This window comes from Leopardus geoffroyi, chromosome B4 (genome assembly GCF_018350155.1).
Source record: "Leopardus geoffroyi isolate Oge1 chromosome B4, O.geoffroyi_Oge1_pat1.0, whole genome shotgun sequence".
NCBI lineage: Eukaryota > Metazoa > Chordata > Mammalia > Carnivora > Felidae > Leopardus > Leopardus geoffroyi.
The window spans coordinates 83,869,629-83,897,619 of NC_059341.1; the positions used below are offsets into that span (position 1 = coordinate 83,869,629).

A 27,991-nucleotide genomic window follows, 5' to 3' on the forward strand; every position below is an offset into this window, starting at 1 on the left:
AGTTTGATGTGTTAGCATTCTAAACTTAAAAAAATAATTTTACATTCATGCATATGTTCCCCAAGCAAACAATATATGTTAATCTTTAAAATTTTACTCTCTCCATTTTAAGAAAAGCCACTGAGACCTTGAACAAGGCTTACCAGGAGGATTAGTCAGGCCCCTTTGTTTGCCCGTGACAGAAATCCAACTCAAAGGGGCTTACGTAAAAAGAAAACGTATTGGCTCATATACTTGGGAAATTATATGACAGTACAAAGACACTGGGAAAACAGCAAGGGCACAGACCAAGTAATCATGTGCATCTAGGCCAGCAGTCAAAGCATCCCACCCAGAGCAGTGGGAGTGAAACAGCACTGGTAGCAAGACATCCACATACTGACAGCACACAATCACATTGAAGGAGGGTGTGATAAACATTTGTTAAGAAGAGATTTTGCAAATTCTAGTTAGTATCCCACAGAACAAGTTTTTGGTTAGCTGAGTAAGGCTACCCCATTGTGCAATTCTAGGTAGCACATTGAAGGGTTGGGTTCCCAGCTCTGTCCAGGAACATTCCAGTGTAGATAATGGAGAAAACACCAATGAAACCCTAAAGATGTTGGCACACAGGACCCTGTTCAAAAAGAAAACATTTATGATGGTAATACCTGACTTTCCTGAGTTATAATGACACGCTAGATCTTAGACCTCCTAATTCTTGTTAATGTCTTTCTAAGTTGTGAATTTTGTTGACAGCAAATTACTGGATCTCTTAAAAGTATCCCTGGTTAACTCTTCCTTAAAAACATTATTTTTAACTCTTTCATTTTGTATATGAGAGTTAATCCATTTGCATTTAATGCTCTATTTGAGAGACATTTTTACTGCCCTCCATTTTATCATGGTTTGCTCTCTCCATTCATTATGTAATTTCTGTAGTGGACTTAAAACTCATTTTTCTTTTTTTTTTAAAAATTTTTTTTAAAGTTTATTTATTTTAGGGACAGAGAGAGACAGAGCATGAATGGGGGAGGGGCAGAGAGAGAGGGAGACACAGAATCGGAAGCAGGCTCCAGGCTCTGAGCCATCAGCCCAGAGCCCGACGTGGGGCTCGAACTCACGGACCGCGAGATCGTGACCTGAGCTGAAGTCGGATGCTTAACCGACTGAGCCACCCAGGCGCCCCTAAAACTCATTTTTCTTTTAACACAATTATTAAATAGGCTTGTCTGAACCATGCATTTTTCCGTGTCAACTTCAAACATTTCAAAATAATTATTTTCCTGTAACTGATTGTTACCTTTGAACTTATTTCTGGAGATGATAAAGCACAGAGGTATCTTTGCAAGCCAGTTTCCCAGCCAACCAGAAGTTTCTCTGGTCAATTACAGCCTGGTAGACAATATGTCTGGACTGCTCACGGAGGTTCAGCTCTGGGTGTAACCTCTCTGCCAGGTGCTTTGACAGTGAACCCTCATCCCTCTCCTGCCAGTATTTCACAGTCTTGTTTTTGCTGTTGTTTCTTTTGGTGTCATATCCAAGAAACTGTGGCCAAGACCAATGTCAAGGAGCTTTTACCCTATATTTTTGTTGAGGAGTTCTAAGGTTTCAGATCTTACATTTAAGGTATTACATTCAAGTCTTTAATTCATTTCAAGTTAATTTTTGTGAATGGTGTAAGGCAGGAGTCCAATTTCACTCTTTTGCATGCGAATGCTTAGTTTTCCCAGCACCATTTATTGAAGAGACTATCCTTTCCCCATTGAGTATTGGCTCCTTTATCAAATATTTGACCATATATGCATGAATTTATTTCTAGACTCTCAATTCTGTTCCATTGGTCTATGTGTCTGTTTTTATGCCAGTACCATACTGTTTTGATTACTATACCTTTATAGCACTGGCTCTTATTTTCTTGCTCCACAATATACCTGAGAGAAAGCAAACGTTTTCCTGAATAACAGTGGCTCCTACCCTCCAAGGGAACTATGTATTTCATTACACTATTAACAATTATGTCAGGACAACAAGCATAAACAGTATTGCTCTGGACACACTGGTGCATGTGGGCAGCCTAATTACAGCTGTGAGTTCAACTGGGGAAAGGGTTTAACTTCCTAAAAGAATGTGTGACTATGTCAGAAAGCCCAGGGGTGTAAGCATCAGTTAGGACCTGGGTAGAAAAATAGAAACCAGCGCACTTATTTTAAGAGAGAGAATTTAACATAAAGAATTGTTAACCAGTGACCGAAAGATTGAAAAGATGAAAGGGAACACTGACATTTTCTGGAGGTGGAACTTCAGGAAGCTGCTACCTCTCCTGGGGCTGAGAAAGGAAGGATGTTGGGATCATGTAGAGCTTCATGCTCCAAAGAGAGACTCCCAGGGAGCTGGCTGGGGCCCTGGCTGGGTGGTGCCGGTGCAGTGGGAGCTCTGAGGTCTCTGCAGCACAGGGACCCAGATCTGTGGGGAGAAGGTGCCAGCTGGCTGGTAGTAGCATCTCTGAAGGGACATAATGAGGCCCATTTAGGGAGTGGAGTGTAGGAAAGAACTACACCTGCAATCAAGTATTGCTGCTGAAACCAAGTGTTGATGGCACGGTGAAGAATGGTTGCTAGGGTGGCACTGACAGAAGCAGAAAGCAAACAGGAAGGAATAAATCCCTCACCTGTCCAGCCTTCTCATCTCCCTATAGAGCCCCTATTAGAAGATCCTAACAGGGGGGCGCCAGGGTGGCTCAGTCGGTTAAGTGTCCAGCTCTTGGTTTCGGCTCAGGTCATGATCTCGCGGTTCATGAGTTCGAGCCCTGTGTCTGGCTCTGTGCTGATAGCTCAGGGCCTGGAGCCTGCTTCGGATTCTGTGTCTCCCTCTCTCTCCGCCCCTCCCTTGCTTGTGCTCTGTCTCTCTCTCTCAAAAAATAAATAAAGATTCAAAAAAGAAGATCCTAACAGGGAGAGCTGGCAGAAGAGGAATACGGTTTGTTGGGGCACCCGGGTGGCTCAGTCGGTTGAGCGTCCGACTCTTGGTTTCGGCTCAGGTCATGATCTCATGATTCATGAGATTGAGCCCCGCATCAGGCTTTGCACTGGCAGTGAGGAGCCTGCTTTGGATTCTGTCTCTCTCTCTCTCTCTCTCTCTGCCCCTTCCCCACTTGCGCTTTCTCTCTCTCTCAGGATAAATAAACTTTAAAAATTAAAAATAAAAAAAAGAAAGAAACATGGTTTGCAGAATTCCAGGCAGCATAAAACAGGGCACAGAAGGATAGAAGCTTAGAGAAAATAGGTCATAACCAGCACGTTCCATCCCTTTGGCTACTCAGCATCCACTCAATCCTTCTATGTATATTGAACTTCTATAAAAGATCAAAACAACTTTATGCCTTGGGTGGTAAGATGCAACTTTCCTTTGTACAAATGGAGACATTCTCATTCTCTCACCTTTACCGAATTCTGACACCGTATCCATCCCTGGATGATAAGTACAGTATCCTTCTCTGGAAGAAAGTTCCCCTTCACCCCTATCATACGCCTCATTAGAGTGAGGACTCAACTCATTATCCATTTTCCAAGAGAGAAAGGGATTCTATTTTGAACAGGTTTGTCTCTGAAAAATAGCTTCAGTAAGCTTCAGGTATGAGTTCACAGTGATTATTCCATTCATATAATGCTATGTTGACCAAACTGCTGTTTTCCCAAATAGAGATCACTTATTAAAAAAAAATTTTTAATGATTATTTATTTTTTTGGGGGGGGGGAGGGGCAGAGAGAGAGGGAGACACAGAATCTGAAGCAGGCCCCAGGCTCTGAGCTGTCAGCACAGAGCCCAACATGGGGCTTGAACCCACGAACCATGAGATAGTGACCTGAGCTCAAGTTGGATGCTTAATCGGCTGAGCCATCCAGGTGCCCCAACTAGAGATCCTATCCTAAGAAAGCATTCCCTTCTTCTCTGGAACTTGTCCAGTGGAAATCCCCATCTGACCCCCTCTCTTTGAAGTAGCTACTGCAGCCTATACAGGAATCAAATGAAACCATTCCTGGTATTTGTTCTGTGCCACTCTCCTCATCTCCTCACACCTGGTCCAACACCCCTCTGACATTCCTTGAACGCGGGCTTTGGCTGCTCTCCTCTGCCTCATCTACTCAGCTGCACCCTGGCATCAGTTTTTTGACTTAACATTCCACACAAACCCAGCCTCAGCACTCTTCTGCAAATGACACGGTTCTCTTTCTGTTGATGTGATCTCATCCAGCTGATGTGGCAGGATTGGGCACTGACAATGCCCCTATGTGGTTTTACAGTAATACTTCTATTCACACACTCTCCCTGCTTGCATTTTACAGACCAAATCTATGCAAATACTTTACTCTCTACTGCAGCCATGGTTTGCAGTAATTCACCTCAGCCAGTTGACTCTTATGGATTCTGTCCCCATGGCATTAACTTGTCCTGCAAGCCTGACAAACTTCCTTATCCCAGATAATGGGTTAATCTTACTAGCCTTTGGCTCACTGGTGCCAGCCTTGCTCATTGAAGGTCAGTGCACTCAATTTGTAGCTATAATCCCTTATTCCTAAATGGCGTAGAGCTCATAGCTGCATGCATCCAGCCTTAGGAGATTTCCTGGAGCAAACTTCCTCACCCTCCTTGCACCGAGTGATCAAATTCCACCCTGTGAGCTTCTCTTCTGAGGCTTACTCTCTTGGGTCTGGAAGGGACCTGGATTTGAGAGAATAGATGGTTTATTTTCAAGGCAGAAGGTGCTTCCCTCTAACTCCTAGAAGTCAAATATCGGCAAAAGCAAGGGTGAATTGACTGTTCTAATCTTTGTCAATATCACTTAGTTACCATCTCTTATAATAAGAACGTATTCTTTCTTTTTAAAATTTGATTCCCAATAAGATGGCTAAGACATACATCACTTTATACTTTTTCCACTAAAGTGAACTACGTCTGTATTTGGCATTCTTTTGAGTAACCTAGACAGTCTTTCCCCTGCTAATTGGCATAATTATGGTCAGAGCTTGAAGTCCCTAGACCTGTTCTGCACCATCATTCAATTTGTGTGACTAACCATTGCTTCCCTTAAGTCATATCCCTAAGGGTAGTTGTATAAATTTATGTTGAAAGCTCCTGGCCAATTGATTTTCAAACTTAACTTAATACTGCTGAATGGAATGGTAAGGGCTATTGTTATGGACCAGTGCTTCTCAACTTTTCATTTGGCTATGAATTAACTGGGGATCTTGTTGAAATGTGGATTTTGATTTAGGAAGTCTGATATGGAATCTGGGACTTTGCAGTTTAAAATAAATTCCCAGCTAATGCCAATGGTGCTGGTCTACATAACATATTTTGAATAGCAAGGTTCTGGACTGTGTGATAAGCAGCCTCTCCCTGCTTTTCAGCGTGTTCACGGTAGGTGTCATGAACACCTTCAAAAGCAGTTTCCTGGGGCGCCTGGGTGGCTCAGTTGGTTAAGCGTCCGACTTCAGCTCAGGTCACAATCTCACGGTCCGTGAGTTCGAGCCCCGCGTCGGGCTCTGGGCTGATGGCTCGGAGCCTGGAGCCTGCTTCCGATTCTGTGTCTCCCTCTCTCTCTGCCCCTCCCCCGTTCATGCTCTGTCTCTCTCTGTCTCAAAAATAAATAAAAAACGTTAAAAAAAAAAAAAAAAGCAGTTTCCTGGGGCCCCTGGGTGGCTCAGTGGTTGAATATCCGACTTCTGCTCAGGTCATGATCTCATGGTTCACCAGTTCGAGCCCCGCATCGGGCTCTGTGCTGACAGTTCAGAGCCTGGAGTCTGCTTTGGATTCTGTGTCTCCCTCTCTGTCTGCCCACCCCACACTCATACTCTGTCTCTCTCTTTCAAAAATAAATAAAACATTAAAATTTAAAAAAAGCAGTTTCCCAGAACTTGTTTGTCTACACGTTGTGACTTTTTAAATTGGGTAGTAAGAAAAACAATAAATAATGGCAGCTTTAGCGCATCAATTAGTATCTATTCTCTATCGAAAATCCACTAAAATGATAGTAAAATACCTTTTATTTTATTTTATTTTATTTTATTTGTAAAATACCTTTTAAAATGAGATAATAAACTCACAAGGAAGAAGAGAAGACATATAGCAATGACATTTTATAAGAAAGCAAATGGACAGTGGTAAATGATTTATCAGAATTGAAAATACTGAATAACAAGCCAGAAGCGGGGAACTTAATAAGCAACTCAATTTAATTGAAGAACTCCCCAAAAGCTCAAGAACTGGGGTCCTAGACATCTCCGGAAGTGGGGGTAAAGGAGGGCCTGTGAAAAGAAGGATTGTTTGAAAACCTATACAAGAAACAGACCATCAGACTCCCTCCCAAATATGTATAGCAACTGTCCCTCTCATACCTGGGAAGAGGGGTAAAAACAATGATATCTACATGAGAGTGGGGGCTGTATTTTGTAGGGTTAAGGGCATAGATATTGTTCTGGAAATGAGTTGAAGTGAAAATGTACATACTGAGTGCTAAAACCCTGAGCTCAGTCTTCTTTCTATATATATATATATATATATATTTTTTTTTTTTTTTAATGTTTATTTTATTTTTGAGATAGAGAGACAAAGCGTGAGTTGGGGAGGGGCAGAGAGAGAGGGAGACACAGAATCCGAAGCAGGCTCTAGGCTCTGAGTTCTCAGAACAGTGCCTGATGTGGGGATCAAACTCACAGACTGCAAGATCATGACCTGAGCCAAAGTTGGATGCTTAACCAACTGAGCCACCCAGGCGCCCCTCCTTTCTATATTTGACAACTTGAATGGTGACACAAGACATATGCCCACTGGGTGGGAGACTGAAAAAGCCTCTCTGGGAAATCTCTCAAATCCAGGAGAAACAGAAGTTCTAGGACACTGATATCAGGGATCCACTGAAATAGTCCAGTGACAATAGAACAGTGAAGATCATAAATGATAAGTGCTACCAATTTGCAGTTCTTTACTTCCCTCCTCTTAAATGTGAGCAACTAGTTAAGGATTAACAGACATTAAAAGAAAACATCGAGTATGGAAGATAGAGAGCAAAATGAGCCAATGGAATAAAGTCACCTGCAGCAAGCAGAAAATGATGCAAGAGGGACACAAAACACTCTCAATATCTTCAGAGGGATAAGAGAAAATATTGCGTACGTGAAACAAAAAGAGGATGCTATTAAAAAAGAAACACTCGGAGAAACGAAAAAGTGTGACCTCCAAATAATAGAACTATTAAACCCAATTAAGTTAGGAAGCCATAATTTGTCTTATAGCAGTCTGATGAAGGAAAAAATTAAAGAAGGCAAGCAGCTGAGCTGGCACTGCGCTGTTTGTTGGTGTTGGGCTCCAGCCTGTTTAGGCCACTTGCTCTGCAGTCCCGTCTGAAGAGGGGAGATGGGTGGCCTCACACGGCGGTGTAGCACACATCTCTGGAGCCTGACTGCTGCAGCAGAAAGCCTGGCTCTCCTCTCATTAGGTTCCTCATCTGTAGAATGGGCATGTTAATAACAGCTAAGAGTTGTCAAGATTAAATGAGTTAGTATTTGTAACATACCTAGACCAGTGTCCTGCACCTACGAGGTGCTATGTAAGGATTTACTGATGAATAGAAAAAAAACCCTATCTGAATGGACTAAAAAAAAAAGTTGATGCCCTTTACTACTCACAAAAGATTACAGACTTAAGAGTTAGGTAACCATTGGGGTGCCTGGGTGGCTCAGTTGGTTAACGTCCAACTTCAGCCCAGGTCATGATCTCACAGTTTGTGAGTTTGAGCCCCGCGTCAGGCTCTGTGCTGACAGCTTGGAGCCTGGACCCTGCTTTGGATTCTGTGTCTCCCTCTCTCTCTCTCTGCCCCTCCCCAGCTCATGCTCACAATCTGTCTCTGTCAAAAATAAATAAACTTAAAAACATTTAAAAAAAGAGGTAACCATTTATCATTTCTCCCATATTTTATGCCAGCTTCTTTTTTTTAATTAAAAAAAAATTTTTTTTTCAACGTTTATTTATTTTTGGGACAGAGAGAGACAGAGCATGAACGGGGGAGGGGCAGAGAGAGAGAGGGAGACACAGAATCGGAAACAGGCTCCAGGCTCTGAGCCATCAGCCCAGAGCCTGACGCGGGGCTCGAACTCACCGACCGTGAGATCGTGACCTGGCTGAAGTCGGACGCTTAACCGACTGCGCCACCCAGGCGCCCCTATGCCAGCTTCTTAATGAGCTGCTGGTTGGTTGTCTTTCCCATCTAATTCATGAGAAGGAAGCTACTCCACAATTAGTATCAGATGATAATAATGTATCTTAGCAAATGTCAGGCACAGCTTTAAGCCTTGTGTACGTCAAATCATTTAATCTTCTCAGTTAATAAAACCAAAGCACAGAAAAGTTAAGTTCCACATCTAAGCTTACATAGTTGGTACGTGGTGGAGCCAGCATTCAGTTCTAGAAATGCTGGCATTCAGTTCTGGAAATGCTGGCTCCAGGCTTCCTGTGCTTCGCAATGACAATGGCTGCCCTCAGAGAGCATGTTCTTTTAGGAATAACATGTGATTTTAAGTGCTACTGTTCTTCCTTTTGTCTCTGCTGTTAATAGAAACCAATTACTGCCCAAGCCTCAACAAGACTAATCGGTTCCCAGTGTGATGGTGTTTCTGCTGGCCACACAACCACACAGCTTCCTCCCTATCTGAATTTTTCTTTCCACTTCCACCAAAATTAGTTTTATTCCACAGAAATATCAGAACCTACTAATTCTTTTTTTTAATGTTTATTTCATTTGAGAGTGTGTGTATGGGCGTAGGGGGAGGGGCAGAGAGAGAGGAAAGAGAGAATCCCAAGCAGGCTTCAATGCGGGGCTCCATCCCATAACTCTGGGATCAGGACCTGACCTGAGATCAAGAGTCAGACACTTAACCGACTGAACTACCCAGGCACCCCCAGAACCTACTAATTCTGAATTCTATATTCACTGAATTCATAGCCAAAGTATAGCTCAAGACAAGTCAGCAAGGAGGTCAACTGGCCACTTGCCTCAGATGGAACACCATTATAGTAGTCCCCCCACCCTTATCCATGGTTTTTTTTTTTTCTGTAGTCTCAGTTACCCCTGATACTCATACTCCTTCTGAGTATCACCAGAAGGTCAAGGTAGCCTAGCACTTTGTCACAATGCCTATGTCATTCTCCTCACTTCATCTCATCACATAGGCATTTTATCATCTCACATCAAAACAAGAAGGGTGAATACAGCACAATAAGATACTTTGAGAGAGACATTGACATATGTCAAATGACACATTGACATAGCTTTTATTGCAGTATATTGGTATAATTGTTCTATTATATTATTAGTTATAATTGTTAATCTCTTACTGTGCCTAATTTATAAGTTGAACTTTATCATAGGTATGTATACATAGGAAAAGACAGTATATAAAGGTTTGTCACTATCCACAATTTCAGGCATCTACGGGGGGTCTTGTAAGGGGAGGACTGTAGTGGGCCCTTATGATAAAGAATCTTCAGCCAATTCTGTATTTTAGTTTTGCAAGTCCTTACGTCTAATTCCAGCCATTATCCAAGACGATCAAACTCTGGGAAGAGGTTAATTTAAAAACCAAGAACCCAATTTACAGGTTTTACACCAATTTCTGGGTGTAAAACCTATCTAGGGCATTTTCACAGGACACAAACTTATTCTGGGTGAGATCAGGAACCCTTGGATCTTAGATCAAGATGTTGTTTAGTGAAGACAGATGTAGAGCCAAGGAATGATATGCTTTTTTATTTTATTTATCTTATTTTATTTTATTTTATTTTAGAGAAAGAACACACAAGTTGGAGAGAGGGGCAGAGGGGAAAAGAGAGAATCCTAAGCAGTCTCCATGCTGGGATGCCTGTGTGGCTCAGTTAGTTAAGTGGCTGACTCCTGATTTTGGCTCAGGTCATGATCTCACAGTTGGTTTGTGAGTTCAAACCCTGCATCGGGCTCTGCATTCACAGCACAGAGCCTGTTTCAGATCTTCTGTCTCCCTTTTGCAGCCCCTTCACCGCTCATGCCCTCTCTCCCTCAAAAATAAATAAATGTTAAAAAAATATGTTTAAGCAGTTTCCATGCTCAGCATGGAGTCCGATGTGGGACTTGATCCCACAACCCTGGGATCATGACCTGAGCCAAAATAAAGAGCCAGACACTCACCCAGGTGCACCAGGAATTAGTTGCTTTTAAAGAATATTGCCAACAAGTTAGTACCATGAGTGAACTGCCTTCTCTCCACTCTAGGAATATGGGGTTCTGGCGCTCAGCAGCCCCTCAGGGGCTCTGGACCCCTCAGGTCCAGAACAGCCTGTCTCCGGGACGGGACAGCAGACCATCTGGCATGGCTTTCCTCTTTGGCTATTTTCTCCCATGCTCCATGTAAACCATCACCCCTGTTAGAGCCCTACCATACTCACACCTGTTGCAGTGTCTCAAGTGCATGCATGCAATGTGCACATATCACAGTCCAGGCTTTCTTGGTGACTTGTCTTGCCACACTGAAACTCAGGAAATTGTCATGACAATTTAGAGCGACATTAGCAAACCATCACTTGGGTAGGGTTACATCTAATATGACACATCCACATCCAGAGAATGACATTATTTCTAACCTTCTGAGAAATCTCCCCACTTAAAGCTAATAGATTCCTTATGCATCAACAGGGGATTCAACATTTATTTTAAAAAATGTTTTTTTAACATTTACTCATTTTTTTGAGACAGAGACAGAACGCAAGCCGGAGTGGGGCAGAGAGAGAGAGAGAGGATCTGAAGCAGCCTCCTGGCTCTGAGGTGTCAGCACAGAGCCCAACTAGGGCTCGAACTCACAAACCATGAGATCATGACCTGAGCTGAAGTCAGACGCTTCACTGACTGAGCCACCCCGGGGCTCCAGAGATTCAACATTTATAAGTGAAGTGATAGGGGCATCCTGCTGGCTCAGTTGGTGAAGCTTCCAACTCTGGATTTCAGCTCAGGTCCCAGGGTTGATCCCAGGGTTGTGGGACAAGCCCCGAGTTGGATCCTGCTTCCGATTCTGTGTCTCCCTCTCCCTCTGTCCCTCCCCTGCTTGCTCTCTCTCTCTCTCTCTCATAAAAAAATAAAATAAAAAATATAAGTGAAGTGATAATATGTGATTATGGTCATTTGCCAAAGAGAGAGGAAAAGAAGAAGGGAGGACTCTGTGGTTGAGATATACCTGTGTAATTGTCAGCAATTATCTACTAAACTCACTGTAAGCCTTTGTACTTATCTTGTTTTATCTGCCTTACAAAAAAAAAAAAAAAAAAGTAATTTGTTGTTCTGTTGTTACAAGAATGACAGATTGTTGCCCTTGAGTAACACAGAGGTGAATTTAACAGAATCCAAACAGATGCATTTGAATATCTAAGATTTGTAGTACTATAGATAGGGAAGATATGAAAAGATTAGAATATAATTGGATTATAATTATAATTAGAATATAATTGGAAATGATCTACTGGATCCAATAAATTGGTGAAACATGGGTGGGGTTAAATAAGATGTGAAAATTAGGGGTCATGCACTCAAATATGGTGTCAGGAGATTGTATGAAATGCCCTTATCTGGCATAAAAATATTGAGAGAGACTTCTAGTAGTACTTGGCCTCCATCATAATGAGAAAACTCATCTTACATATTGAAATGAACCTCTAGGCCCAAGATGGAGCCGCTCCTGCCCAGGGTGCCATGTTAACAAACCCAACTTTCATGTTCTGATAAATGCTCTGCTTTACCAGAAATGCAATGTATCCAGTCAGCCAATCACCAAATGCCAAGCCAACTCTGGATTCTATTATTATTTCCTTTTTCCTTGATCTTTCTAAACCAAGTCAGATATGCAACATCAACCAACCATGCCCTCTTTTGGTGTTGGGACTTTTAATGCTCTACAAAACTCACTCTTGCCCAAAATCTCTTGGGAAGAGTGCTTCACTGTTTATGAGGGACTATACTCTCTCAATCCATGGATTGTCTTCCTTTGAATAAAGGACATCAAACTTGTTAGTTTTGTCATTTGATAATGTCTACATCTATAAATACTCTTATCGCAACCAAAGTCTCATATCTAAATGCATTCCCAGTACCCAAAAAAGCAATTTCAAATTACTTGGGAGGAAATAATTTCCTCCTTCATGGTTTTTAAGAGATTTAGAATTAAGTATAGAGATGGTCAAGTAAACCACACTCTGAATTATTACTATTTTGAACTAAAATACTCTGGTACTACTCTATAGCTATTTAGTATTTTAAATACATAAAACCTGCAAGAAAATTAGGATGATTTGACTTTGCCATATTTATATGTTGCTATTTGATTGATAAGGCTTATTTAAGGTTTATCAGTAACAGTCAATGTACTTTAAAAAAGAAAATTAAATATGTTAAATTTTTGAACGCAGTTTAAATTTCTCAAGGGAGTTTAAATAGCAGAATCAAATATTAATCAAACTCTCCCTTAAAAACTGATGAAACCTCTAAATTATATAGATAAAATGAGGTCTATAAATTGAACAAACTATTGAAGAAAAATGTTTTTAATTACACTAAATCAGACACTAATTTTAATAACCAAAGAGATGTAGGGAAGATGAAGGGACTCCATTTTATTATCATTATTGTTATTATTATTATTATTTTAACATTTATTTATTTTTGAGAAAGAGAGAGAGAGAACACGCACGTAAGAGCATAAGCAGGGGAAGGGCAGAGAGAGAATGGAACAGAGGATCCGAAGTAGGATCTGTGCTGACAGCAGAGAAGCCTGTGTGGGGCTCGAACCCCTGAACCGTGAGATCATGACCTGAACCAAAGTAGGATGCTTAACTGATTGAGCCACCCAGGAGCCCCAGGACTCCATTTTAGAAAGGCTTTGTCTCCAGGAAAGAGCATCAAATGGAAAAAAGACAGTCTTTTTAGCAAATGGTGCTGGGAGAACTGGACAGTAACATGCAGAAGAATGAAACTAGACCACTTTCTTACACCATACATAAAAATAAACTCAAAATGGATGAAAGGCCTCAATGTGAGACAAGAAACCATCAAAACGCTAGAAGAGAAGGCAGGCAACAACTTCTTTGACCTCAGCCACAGCAATTTCTTACTCGACACAGCTCCAAATTAATTCCAAGGGAATTAAAAACAAAAATGAACTATTGGGACTTCATCAAGATAAAAAGCTTCTGCACTGCAAAGGAAATAGTCAACAGAACTAAAAGGCAACCGATGGAATGGGAAAAGATATTTGCAAAATGACACAGCGGATAAAGGATTAGTATCCAAAATTTATAAAGAACTTACTAAATTCAACACCCAAAAAAACAAATAATCCAGTGAAGAAATGGGCAGAAGACATGAATAGACAATTTTCCAAGGAAGATATCCAAATGGCCAACAGACACATGAAAAGATGCTCAACGTCACTCATCATCAGGGAAATACAAATCAAAGCCACACTGAGATACCACCTAACACTGGTCAGGGTGGCTGAGATGAACAAATCAGGAAACTACAGATACTGGCGAGGATGTGGAGAAACGGGAACCTTCTTGCACTGTTGGTGGGAATGCAGACTGGTGCAGCCATTCTGGAAAACAGTGTGGAGGTTCCTCAAAAAATTAAAAATAGAACTACCCTATGACCCAGCAATAGCACTGCTAGGAATTTAGCCAAGGGATACAGGAGTGCTAATGTGTAGGGGCACATGTACCCCAATGTATATAGCAGAACTTTCAACAATAGCCAAATCATGGAGAGAGCCTAAATGTCCATCGACTAATGAATGGATAAAGAAGATGTGGTTTACATATACAGTGGAATAGTACTTGGCAATGAGAAAGAATGAAGTCATGCCATTTGCAGCAACATGGATGGAACTAGAAGGTATTATGCTGAGTGAAATAAGTCAGTCAGAGAAGGACAGATACCATATAATTTCACTCATATGTGGATCTTGAGAAACTTAACAGAAGACCATGGGGGAAGGGAGTGGGGAAAATAGATACAAACGGCAGGGGGGGGGGGGGGGGAGGGAAACAAACCATAAGAGACTCTTAAATACAGAGAACAAACTGAAGGTGGACGGGGGTGGGGTGGGGGAGAGGGGAAAGTGGGTGATGGGTATTGAGGAGGGCACTTGCTGGGATGAGCACTGGGTGTTGTATGTAAGCCAATCTGACAATGAATTATATTTAAAAAATAAAAAAATAGAAAGGCTTTGTCTCTGCTGTTTTTCTGTTAGGTCCCATTTACTTGTATTCTATACTTCGCTTCTGAAAAAGCCAAAGAAGCTATGTTCCCACCTCAAGAGGGAAGGAAGAATTTTGTCCTAGACCCCAAACACCTGATAACATCCAAGAAGAGCTGGATCCCAAACATGTTCCAGGGCATTAGCTTTGGACAAACCTTGGCTGATGCTGGTAGCAACACCTCCTACCTTCAGTAGTTTATGGGATAACACTTACTGTTCATCTGTCACTCACCTTTGATTGGACTCCACCCTGGATTCCTAAAGGAACACACATATCCTAGACCCCTTTTCAATATAAACCCTAAACCCCCAACGGAGACAACACTCATTCTCCTTTCCTTTCTGAGTCTCCTAGATACTTGTCTGCTATTCTCTGTCTGTCACTCATGCTATTCAATAAACTCCACTTTCACTTCTCCAGCTCACCATTGGATTTCTAGCCTGGGAGAAATCAAGGACCCTCTTGGCTGGTCCTGTGGGACTCCCTCTGGGTCCTCGGACCCAGGCTGCCTGCATCAAAAGTAGCCCCAGAAAAGTCTTTTGTCCTCATGAAAGCCTTGTTCAAGGACACACATCTCATATGCACACAGGCAAAACCTCATTTAACACCTATCAGTACAAAATGGGCTGAGTTCAAGGGATCTTGGGGACTGATCTAAATCCCATGTGAAACAAGGCATTCAATTTACTCAATAGAAAAACAAGAGATGAGAATACTCACTTTACAAAACAGGAAAGCATCAATAAACATAGGAAAAGAAATTTAACCTCTCTAGTGATTAAAGAAATGCCAAGTAAAACAGGAATGACTTCGCAATGACCAAGTGTCTTGTTTGCTTTGTTTTATTTTTAATGTGAGTGTCCAAGGTTAACAAGAACTCAGGTACCTGGGTACGTAGGCACTGAGGCCTAAGGGGAATTTGGTAGCTCATAAAAAATTTAAAAACCCACACAAATTATGTATGCTCATTGGGCCAGCATTTTTATTCTCAAAAATTTATCTTAAGGTAATAATAAAATAACAACTTATTTAACCACCTTACAGTGCTATGGGTAATTGCTAAAAATTGGAGAGAATGCAGCCAGCCAAGAATAAATAAAAGGTGGCATATTAACACAATAAAAACTACATGATATAAAAGTGATATAAAACATATTTAGTACTTAAATACATATTAAGAGAAAAAGGTATCATATGAACACTATGACACATTTAAAAAGCATATGCATACATAAAGAAAAGTCTGCATGTGTGGTCAAAAAAATATTAATAGTGGTTATCTCTGAGTCATAGAATTATATTTATCATTTCCTCCTTTTTAAAAATATTTTTTAATGTTTATTTATTTTTGAGAGAGAAAGAGAGTACGAGCAGGGGAGGGGCAGAGACAGAGGGAGACACAGAATCTGAAGCAGGCTCCAGGCTCTTAGCTGTCGGCACAGAGCTCAATACGGGGCTTGAACCTGTGAACCGCAAGATTATGACCTGAGCCGAAGTCGTATGTTCAACCGGCAGAGCCATGCAGGTGCCCCTCCTCCTTTTTTGTTATTCATGTTTATAATGTCTTACATTGAGCATATATTGCTTATATAATACGGAGAAACAATAAAAGTATATGTGGGTATGTTACTGTGTGTGTGTTCTGCTTGTTTGTTCAAGTTACGAACAAACCTTAAAAAGGGAAAAACAGATGAGCCCTCAGGATCTATAGCCAGGTAAATGTATAATTGAGCACTCACTTTGAGATCTGCTCAAGAACAACATAAACATTGCTGTAAGGGGAAAGTATACCGGACAAATGTACTCTTCCTTCAGAAAGCAAGTTAAATGTAACATTTATCCCACAAACATAATTGCAAACTTCCTATGAGCAAGGCACAGGTGCTATGGATGGGGTACAGAAATGAAAACAATGTCTCTGACTTCAAGGAGCACGGAGTCGCAGAGGCAATGTCTCTGACCTCAAGGAGCACAGAGTCGCAGAGGAAGAGCTTCAGCGGGTATCAATAAAGGCTGACAAGCATGCAGGCTGTGGGAGTTGAGAAAACAGTCACCACATGTGGGAGGGATTTAGGGAAGGCTTTCCGGAGGAGATGATGCTTAAAGGGACCCTCAAATGACTAGTGGGAATTGCTTGGGTGTGGAAGACAATCCAGGACATGCTTTCCCCTTCTAGAAATGTTGCCTAGGAGAGGTTTCAGTCTCCAGAATAGAGACTGAAAGGTGAGGTTGATTCTAACCTGTCCTACAGATCTGTCTTATGGAAATAGAACTCTTAGTCTCCCCAGGTTCCCATCGACAACTTTCTAAAAACAAATGAACAATACAGGGGCAATGAAGATCCTATCATATTTGTGCATTTGCAAACCATTTCAGTTTAATGGGAATGAGAGGAGTGCCGTGGTTAGACAATTGGTGATATATATATATATATATATATATATATATTCTCTATGCCTAACATGGAGCTCGAACTCACAACCCTAAGATCAAGAGCCACATGCTCCACTGATTGAGCCAGCCAGGCACCCCTATACAATTGGATTTTTAATTTTTCTTAATGTTTATTTTTGAGACAGAGACAGAGCGTAGTGGGGGAGGAGCAGAGAGTGAGAGGAAGACACAGAATCCGAAGCAGGCTCCAGGCTCTGAGCTGTCAGCACAGAGCCCAATGCAGGGCTCGAACTCACCAACCCCGAGACCATGACCTGAGCTGAAGTCAGACCCCTAACCAACTGATCCACCCAAGCACCCCGACAATTGGATTTTTAAAAGCCTACTCCAAATTATAGGGTCTTAACTTTCATGAAGAATTGATGTAGAGGAAAAAAAGCAGAGATAGGAATAAATATAGGTAGTGGAGGCCACAAGGAATCAGTAATAGGTTTGATTGTGTTTAAAATGACCATTTTAGGGGTGCCTGGGTGGCTCAGGACCGACTCTTGGTTTCAGCTCAGGTCATGATTTCATGGTTTGTGGGTTCCAGCCCCACACTGGGCTCTGTGCTGACAGTGGGGAACCTGCTTGGGATTCTCTCTCTCCCTCTCTGCCCCTCCCCTGCTCTCTCTCTCAAAATATGTAAATAAACTTTAAAAAATTAAAATTAAAACTGCCATTTTGCCCAAGCTTATCATGACGCTCTGCTGTGAGGAAAACTCTTTGCTAACATGATCTCTCTTCATCTTCAAAACTACTCTGAATGGTAAGATATCATTATCCTCATCGTACCCATGGTGACTTGTGGGACATGACAATCTGAGAAGACGAGGTATCATGAGCCCTCATGAAAGGCACAAGTGGCAGCTTGGGCAGTGGGGTGGTCCAGCCCATTCAGGACAGTGACCCCTGTATTTGCTCATGATCAAAGTGCAGAATGCCATCCAGACAAATCTGGCTCAGATCAGAGCTATTGTCTCTGTGACTCTGAACAAGTTATGTAACCCCTCTGAGTCTGTTTCCTCCTCTACAGAACAGGAGAAATAATACTTCGCAAGCCTAAAGGTGATAACGTATGTAAACATATGTATGCAAATGCTTAGCCCAGCAGTTGGCACGTAGGAAGGGCTCAACAAATGTTGGCTGCTAGTATTATTTTATTTTTCTCCTATATTGTTGAAGGCTTTCAAACCTAGGACAATAGGTTTTCAAACCTAGGACAATAGGTCTTACTTTGAAAGAGCTAGTGACTGGACACTAACTTTAAGATATCCTTTTCTATTGGGGAGTCAAAAAGACACCCCCCACAACTGTCAGGCTAGAATGAGTCTGTAGTAAACATTTCCCTTGTGTCTTTATCATTCACATTTAATTTGCCCCAAATGATATGAAAACCAACCCGACATTGTCCGTCTGTTCCTCCCACCCCCAAACACACACTATTGACTCTGGATGTCTCACATCCTCGGGCTACCCCTCCCCTACTCCCTGGGTCGTATCAGACCTCTGAGCTTACACTGAATGAAAAAGTTGTCTACCATTTTCCACTCCCAGCAGGAGTGTTAAAAGGGAAGCCATTTATTCTAAAACTGGAAATTGGAAACTGGAAATGTTGGATTGAGTCTTCAAGCTTACTTAAGACCTTTATATTCACCCAATTTTCTGAATCATATCTGTTGAGAGATTTGTCAGGACCTGACATTATATTGGAATTAGTGACCACCAATGCATTTAGCTTAAACTTCCATATAGCTTCTGGACCCCTGTGGTGGACCATAGAGTGGGTCTACCTCACTTTACTACATGCTTTTCCTAGTTTCAGTTAGACGTGGGGGTTCTTCCAGGAAAACTAGTTAGAGAGAGTGTTGTAACATAACTTGGTAGAGTAGTAAATGTGGGGATATGAAACAGTCAATTATGTGCCCCTTGCTGTTTGTCTCTACAGACAGATCGACTTGCTTTAGTGAATAACATTTATAAATAGGTACAATCTTCAGGGATGCAGTGGAAGCCTTCTTCGGCAACATGCAGAAAAGAGACCTCTGAGAAAAGTGTAGGGTAAGCCTGAGAGCTCCTGGGGTAGATTGCAAGCAGTCTAGTTCCATTCCTGAACTCTAAGTCTGGCACTGTAGGTAGACACTTTCTCCTTTTAGTAGGGACTTCAGCTTGCTTTTCATGACACCACCCATTCTAGATCATTTCTATTTAACTTTATAAAATAACTTGATTCACTTCATATTAGAGGTGGAAGGCAACTGGGTACAGACTTACCACTCTTTTTGTACTAATTAAAAAACCCAAGGGAGCCTAGAGATGTCAAGGAACTTGCCCAACATCACCCAGTCAGTCAAGGGTAGACCAAAACTAGAATTTCAGGGTGATCTAGTCCAACCCCCATCAAGGGCATGAATCTCTTCTTGAGATGCTCAATCAGCTTTACGTAACATGCTCAGAAGCTGCCAGGAAATTTGGGACTTTTTTTTCTCAATCATCAGGTCAAAGATTGTTTTAATGCTTGCATACTTCTCTTTCTAAATCCATCTGGCTTGAATATTAAAATAAGCTGGCCTCCCTGGAAGATCACAAAACAAATTATATAGGTAGAGTGAGGCAAGGAGGTAAGTAAAGGGTGATCTAGAAGTAAGATGAGTGGGTAGAAGGTTGAATTAAAACTTGCCTCAGTTGAACATTTGTGAAGAATACAGTGTCAACTAGCTGCCTGCCTAACTCCGACTCATTCTTTAGTCTTGGTTCAGACATCACTGCTTCCAAGGAGCCTTTTCTGATTCCCTAAGTCTAGACTAAGTGTTCCTATCTTATATGAGTTCCCCTTAACAGTCTATACCTCTCCTGACGTTAAACTCATTACATTTTATTATAAGTGTTTATTTATTTATGTCTCCTCCTTGGTACTGAGAGTTCCTCCAGGGTGGGAACTGTGTCATGTTCACCGTGGCCCCGTAGGGCCCCAGAGTGACCCAGCTTCTCTCAGCCCCTAGCACAGAACTGGGCTCCAGTAGGTGCTTGAACACAAATCAGTTGAATGAATGGATAAGGTATGGCCCTGGATTTTTGGCACTTGGAATAGAATGTCTTTAGCAGCCTCATCCAGGGCCTGCAGTGGGACACCTCAGATATAGGTTATTGGTCACACTGAAGCCAGAGCTGGACTGCTCTGGAAAGCAAATTGCCAGTATACACCTCTATACGCACACTCAGGTGTGTGGGGGTGGTGGGTGTGGATGTGCACGCACGCGTGCAATACAGTGGGGAATATGGGCGAATGGGGGAAACTAGCATGTTAAGGAGAGCAGCTACCGCAGTGTAAGACTTAACACTAGTTCTCTGAGGATTAAACCAGCCAGTTGAGGGACTTGTGCCACAAGGATCAGAGCTCTGGTTGGGGCTCAGAGTCAGTCGTTTTGAACGAAAGATCAAAAATATTTGCTTGACTACTGGGAGGAGAGGGGATACAGTTTTCAAAAAACTTCTACCTTTAATTTTGTCTGCTTTCCAGAGAAACATAGACTCAGATCCCCCCAAGACTGCTGTTTATCCTTTCGAGGGTGAAAGTGGCTGCCCTAAAGTTGCCATAAAGTTTTATGATGCAAACTCCAAACTCCAAACTCCAAAGTAGTGGGGGGACTACCAGCTACGGAATGAAGAGGTCAGCAAATCCTTTCCTCCAAAAACAAGGTTCAAATTGGACAAAACTGTCAGAAACAATGGCTAAGGTCTCTGGAAATTAACCAAGGGTATACAACAAATTGAGAATCATTTATTCATGAAAAACTATTAGCTCTTCAGGGGAGATCCTGAAGAATCTGTGATCTCCTTGCCTGGGGTCATTTCCCCATCCTCACTGGAGCTCAACAGGCAAGAATGGCAGAGCTGGCTGGAAAATTAGCATCTCTGCTTCCAGAAGGGGCAGGCTTGATTTCAGGCAGAAGACAGAAACACACCACAGCATTATCAGTAAAAGCAGCAGAACTTGATAGGACATAAACAGGGAGGACTCACAGCTCTTCTAACCTTAGGTTATGGCCCCGGTTGGGGCAAGCAGCAGACCAACCAGAAATTTAGCAGGGAGGTCTTGGAAACAAAAGAGCCATTGAAGGGCTGGAATAAGCTCTCCATACATAGGCTGCTGACTGGAGCACTACTCACACACGTGGGGAGAATTGTGGGAGGCAAGTTGAAAGCCAAAGCCCAGGCTAATTTGAGAACTGACTGAACTCTGAATGCACTGCCAGGCTGTGACAACAAAAAATGTCTCCAGACATTTTCAGATATCCTTTAGCAGGAATGGAGGAATATGGCCCACAGCGGAGGACCACTGCTCTTATTCTTTAAAAACAACAACAACAACATTTTTTAAGCCTTTAAAAATTAAGAGTGGAATCAAAATGGCATACTAAAAACTTTTTTTAGCGTAAAAGATGGCTGTAAATGAGGAAGAGGGGAAAAATGACATAAGACCTAAAGAAAATAAATAGCAAAGTGACAGATATAAATCCAATGGCATTAATAATTACATTACTGTAAGTGAATTAAACTTTCCAATCAAAGGTAGGGGCATCTGGGTGGATCAGTGGGTTAAGCATCTGACTTCGGCTCAGGTCATGATCTCGTGACTCGTGAGTTCAAGCCCCACGACAGGTTCTCTGCTGTCAGCACCAAGCCTACTTCTGATCTTCGGTCTCCCTCTCTCTCTGCCCCTCCCCCACTTGCACACATATACACACTCTCTCTCTCTCTCAAAATAAATAAACATTAAAAAATTCAATAAAAAAACAAATTTCCAACCAAAAGTAGCAATTTTGGAACTGTATACAAAAGCAAGATCCAAGTATACACAGTCTATAAGAGACATATTATTTATTTATTTATTTATTTATTATTTTTATTATTTTAAGTAAGCTCTATGCCCAATGTGGGGCTTGAGCTCATGACCCTGAGATCAAGAACTGCATGCTCTACCAACTGAGCTAGCTAGGTGCCCCTATAAGAGATATATTTTAGACCCAAAGACACAAACAGATTTGAAAGTAAAAAGATCAAAAAAGACATACCATACAAATAGTAATTCTAAGAGAGCTTGAATAGTAATCAACTTTAAGAATAGAAATATTACTAGAGACAAATAGAGACATTATATAATATCATTATATCCAGAAGGTATAAAATTTATTACATATGTGCACGTAACAACTGAACCCCCCGAAAACAGGAAGCAAAATGAACAGAACTGAAAGGAAAAATAGACAACTCAAGAATTATCATTGGAGATTTAAATGTTCCTCTCTTGAGTATTGGTAGAACAGAGAGAAAATTAGTAAGATAAGGAGACTTGAACATTATCAACCAACTTGACCTGATAACTATAGAACATTCTACTCAACAAACAGAATATACTTTCTTTTCAAGCACACATGAAACATTTTCTAGAATAAATGATACGCTAGGCCATGAAACAAATGTCAGTAAAATTTAAAATAATGAAGTCATACAAAGGTTGTTCTATAACCAGAGGAATTAAATTAAATTAAACAACAAGAAAAAATTTGAAAGCCCCCCAAATATTTGGAAATTTAACTAGATACATCTAGAGGTGCCTGAGTGTCTCAGTTGGGTTTCTGACTCTTGATTTTGGGTCAGTTCATGATCTCACACTTTGTGAAATCGAGCCCTGCATTGAACTCCACACTGAGTAGGGAACCTGCTTGGGATTCTCCCTCCCTTTCTCTGCCCCTCCCCTGCTCTCTCTTTCTCTCTCTCTCAAAATAAATAAATAAACTTAAAAAAAAAACAAACTATACACATCTAAATAACGTTTAGGTCAAAGGAACAAATCACATGGGCAATTAGAAAAGATCTTGAGTTGAATGAAAATGAAAACAATATTTATAGCATGCAGCTACAGCCGTGCTCAGAGGGAGTTTTATAGCTTTTCAAGTGCTCAGTATCAGTAATCATCAGGGAAATGCAAATTAAAACCATAAAGGGATACCACTGCGTGCATACTGGTATGGCTATAATTCAAAAGACTGACAGTGCTCAGTGTTGGTGAGGGTATGGAGAAAACTTAACTTTCATACATTGCTGGTGGGAATGTACAATGATACAGTCTCTTTGGAAAACAGTTTGGCGGTTTCTTAAAAAGTTAACCACATTATATGATTAACCAGCAGTTCCACTCCCAGGTATCTACTCCAGAGAAATGAAAACATGTGTTCACATAAAGGCTATTTGAATTTTGCAGTACTAGTACTTATTTGTTCCAAACTGGGGGCAATCCAAATGTTCACCACTGGTGAATGGATAAAATGTGGTATATCCATATTATAGAATACAATTCAGCAATAAAAAAGAATGAACTATTGAGATATGCAGCAACATGGATAAGCTCCAAACATTACATTAAGAAAAAAAAAAAAAGCAAGACACAAAAGACTACATTTTGTATGATTCTATTTATATGGAATTTCTAGGAAAAGTAAATCTACAGAGACAGAAAGCATATCAGTGGAAGTGGGAATTGACTTCAAACAGGCACAGAAGAACATTTTGGACCAAGAAAAAATTTTTTATTGAGGGGTTGTGTGATGGTTGCACAAACTGTATAAATTAGTAAAAAAAAATTATTGAACTTTACACTTACATTAAATTCAATTAAGTGAATTCTGTAAATTATACCTCAACAAAACCATTTATTTTTTAAAGTTTATGTATTTATTTTGAGAGAGAGAGAGCACACAAGCAGGGGAGGGGCAGAGAGAGAGGGAGAAGAGAATCCCAAGCAGGCTCCGTGCAGTCAGTGCAGAGCCCAATGCAGGGCTCGAACCCACCAGCCAAATCCACAAACCATGGGATTGTGACCTGAACCGAAATCAAGAGTCAGATGTTTACCCAAATGAGCCACCCAGGTGCCCCTCAGCAAAACAATTTAATTTTTTTTTTCTTAATGTTTATTTACTTTTGAAAGAGAGAGAAAGCACAAGCAGGGGAGGGACACAGAGAGAGGGGGAGACATAGAATCCGAACCAGGCTCCAGGCTCTGAGCTGTCAGTGCAGAGCCAGATATGGGGTTTGAATTCACAGACTGCGAGATCATGACCTGAGCTGAAGTCGGACTTAACCGACTGAGCTACCCAGGCACCCCAACAAAACTATTTTAAAGCAAAGGTAAGGATCTCTACCCTCCAAAGGAAGCAACCCTAAAACCAAAGATGATTGATTCTAAGAAATGTCTCCAAACTTTTCTCAGTTCTCTGATGTTAAGAGAGGCCTGGGGTACTTTAGAAAAAGGAGAATTCCTAGAGTCTTCCTAGAAAAATCCCAACCATTTGACCCATAGACTCAGAAGTGTAATTATGAAACCCATCAAATACCGAAGACTATAAGGAAAGAAGTTGTTGCTGAAGATCCCCCAAAAGAATTGAATTATCCTGTGTAGCAGAGACTGCCAGCTGTCCCACAATACACATTTTCCCCTTTGTCCATAATAATTGAATTTTTAGCTGAATGCACAGTTACTCAGAATGAAAACCACAGTTTCAGCCTGCCTTGCAGTGAGGTTTGACAATGTGGCTAAGTTCTGGCCAATGTGCATGAGTACAGCAAGGCGTGCAAAATATCCATGCTATGTCCTTAAAGGATAGAGGCTTGTCCTTCTTTGCCCCATTCCATCTGGCTAGAGCCATCTTGGACTGTAGGATAGCAGAGCAGAAAGACTAAAAAGGTCTGAGCCCCTGAGAAGTCAATACAGAGGAGATATCATACCATGCCAGGTTTTTCCATGAGGAAGAAAGAAATATCTGTCATGTGTAATCCACTGTTAATTTTGATGTCTGTGACATGCAGCTAAAACTATATCCTATAAATAAGAATATGATCTGTTGTATACAATCCAGAGGCTATCGAGTGAGGGCAGTTATTTCCAAATGTATATATTAATCATTCAGAAGTAAAGAAGAATGGGAGGGAAGGAGGCAGGAGGGGAGGGAAGGGGAAGACAAAGAGAGAGAGAATCACAGAGAGATCTCTATCCAGCCTTGATATCTGGAGCATTTTCCTGCTGAGCAACAAAGAGACCAGTATATACCTAGGAAGGATGGTTGAGACTGGCAAACTTCTCTTTCTTCATGAAAAGGAGAACAGAAGACAATATGAGAAATCCCAGGAACCACTGAAGCCATTCTGCTCTTTCAGTCTCCTGGTTCCAGGTCTGAGCCCAGAGCTCATGAAAACCCCCCATAAAGAAGCACCTTAGGCCCTACTCCTCTGTCTTTTGGAAACTTATCCCCCTCCTTGTTTTCCCAGGTGCTTACTTCTACAGCTACTTGTCAATGGCTTCCTTCTTTTTCTAGTTCTCAGTAAGACTCTGCCAGATAATTCAGGGAGACAGAGGTCCAAAGTCCAAGAAATTAGGTGGATTCAGAAGGGACAAAGGACATTTAGGAAAGATCAGAAAAAGAACCACCTTTTCCCATAAACTGCTATGGCTCCTCATTGCACGGAAGACAGACTGCTAGTTCTCTAGCTTGGCCTGTGACTCCCCGTCTCCATTATCTGACTCCATCTCTCCTTTTCAAAGTTTTTCATATACATTACCTCATGGATGCTTTACCACAGCTCCTGGGAGGAGGCATTATTATTCCTACTTTATTGGGAAAGACATTGAATCACTGAGGAATTAGTTACCTAAAGTCATACAGAGTGGAGCCAGATTTTTTTTTACAGGTATCTGGATTCCAATTCCCACACTCCATTGCACCGGAGTGTGTAGGAGTTATGAGCAAAGACCTTGAATGTGGATGAGCAAGACCCATTCAAAAATGTTCAAGTGATCTGGGGAAAAAGCAAATTCCTTTAAATAGGACATGGGGTATGTAAAAGAATTTTGTAAAATTATGAAGTTCTGTACAAAGGTAACTTATTAATAAATAGTTTGTACTTATACGAAGCATGTTTATAGGCTCATGGTTACATACCATAGAGTGTGACTAAGTAGAATTACCTGCTGTCTTAGATCCAGATCACTGTTCTTTTCTGTCAGAGTAGATAATTAAGAGCAAATTTTATAACTTGTTAGTGTCTCTCTCTTATTTAGTAGGCTGGTGTCATCTTCTCATGGGACTAGTACTTGGAATAAGAGGACATCTAGAGGAAGAGAAATTATATCATTCCTCTGTCCCCACATACTCCTTCACCCACTGGGTAGCTTCAGTGTTGCTCTCTTAGTGACATCTAGGACGACTGCCTCCAGCCTCTCTGATGTCTGGCCTCTCAGCTGCTGGATCCTCTTCTCCTGACACGCAGCCCACACCCTCAAGCCTCGCAGGTCATGCTGTCTGGCCAGCAGGTTCCCAAAGCCCAAGTCACACATCACAATTAAGTCACAGTTGTCTTGGAGGTGGCTAACCCATCGCCTGCCTCTCTTGGTACAGGAGCAGAAGGTGGTGGAGCCAAATGGGGGGAGGGTACTCCTCATTCTTCACGAGGAGAAATTCAGACCTCTCCTTTCCTGGCAAATTTAGAAGAGTTGGCATTCCCCTCCTTATTTCAAAGCCCTCTTGAAATTACACAAGACAGTGGATTACACAAGACTTCTAAGTGGAGTCTCAATTCTGCCCTTGAAATTGTTTACTTGCAGTTTATTTTCATGTCCTAGTTGAAACTTGAAGCCCTGACTATTAAAACACACACATACACAATTTAAAAAATCCTTATACTTCCTGCTCCTCTGCCAGAAATTCCTAAAGCAACATTTTGTTTGTTGTTCCAAGTTTGGCATTACAATTCTCTGTGTCCATTTGTTCTGATCCAGATGCAGTGTTTATACTTTTGTTGTTCAAGAATGTCTCAAATGATCTGGCCGGGCAATAGTTCAGGGACCAGCCAGCCCCATAATATTTTGGATTGTGTTCTCTCCTCCCACCTCCCCTCGCTTTTGGGTTGGGGTTCATTGGAGATCAGAGAGCTTGCTGAGCCTCAGGCATGTCCTATAGAAGAGGAGGTCATGGAGGGCAGAGGCTCCTCCACCTTCACAGGGAAAGAGCCAGAAGACAGGCCCAAGCCAGGCTGGTTAGGAGAGGTTTCAGAAGGTTCATGGAAAAAGAAGCAAGCCTCATCAGAGCTGCTGGCTAGAAAACCCTGCTGCAAATTGTGTACAGGGATGTACCCTGAGTTGAAATAAGCAATGACACATTCAAAGAATAGGATTTTAGAACTTGAAGGACTTGCTCTGCCAGTTGCTCATAGAGTATGTGATTATTCTCTTCGGGCCTCTAGTTTCCTCTCATTAAAACTGGAACCCATGAAGGTTCTTGTGCAGGTTAAAGTGTTTAGAACAGTGCATGGCATATAGTGAGCACTGGGTAAGCGTGCGCCATTGCAGTGTGTGGGGAACCACAGGTGCTTGGATCCCAACCACCACTCACTAGCTGTGTAATCTTGTGCAAGTCACTAACTTTTCTGAAGCTTCCTCCTCTATACGATAGAGGTAACCTCATAGTGCTTGCTATGGAGATTGAATGAAAATTAAAACACTAAGCACTTAAAACACTTAGTGCTTGGGACTGAGTCCTGTCCAAGAAAGGCTAATTATTTCTATTTCTATTATCTTATTGGTACATTTCTCTCATCATCTCTAGTCTTGCTCCTCTTGTATCCCTCCAACCAGGTTCATTCCAATTAATTCCCCAAAGGCAGTAAAAGTGATCTTCTTTAAAAATAAGTAACCTCAAAACAAATCTATAAGGACACAAAGCACACCAGTGGTTGTCTGGAGCCAGGGCAGAAAGGAGGATGGGTTAACCCCAAAGAGGCACCAGGGAGATTTTTCTGGATAAGAGAAACGTCCTATATCTTGACTGGTGGTGGTTGCACAGGTATATTCCTAAGTCAAAACTCATCAAACTTTATAGTTAAAAGGGTGCATTTTGTTTAATATAAATTTTGCTTCAATAACATTGGTTTAAAAAAATGGTAAGCAGCCTCCCTAGTCATCCATTATATTACTACATTTTCTCTTCTTTTTTTTTTTTTTTTAATGTTTATTTTTGAGAGAGAGAGAGAGAGAGAGACAGCACTAACAGGAGAAGGGCAGAGAGAGAGGGAGACAGAAGATCTGAAGTGGGCTCCACACTGACAGCAGAGAGCCCAATACAGGGCTCGAACTCACAAGTCCTGAGATCATCACCTGAGCCGAAGCTGGACTCTCAACAGACTGAGCTACCCAGGG

At 41.5% G+C, this 27,991-nt stretch overlaps 1 long non-coding RNA gene across 1 annotated transcript; it reads right to left on the reverse strand.

Moving 5' to 3' along the window:
• Positions 1–397: 397 nt before the first annotated feature.
• On the reverse strand, positions 398–27,840 carry LOC123590820. The gene is made up of 2 exons (XR_006708990.1): positions 25,766–27,840; positions 398–616 (listed from the first exon to the last, which is right to left on the reverse strand). It is a non-coding gene; the product is annotated as an uncharacterized LOC123590820 (long non-coding RNA).
• Between the last annotated feature and the right edge of the window lie 151 nt (positions 27,841–27,991).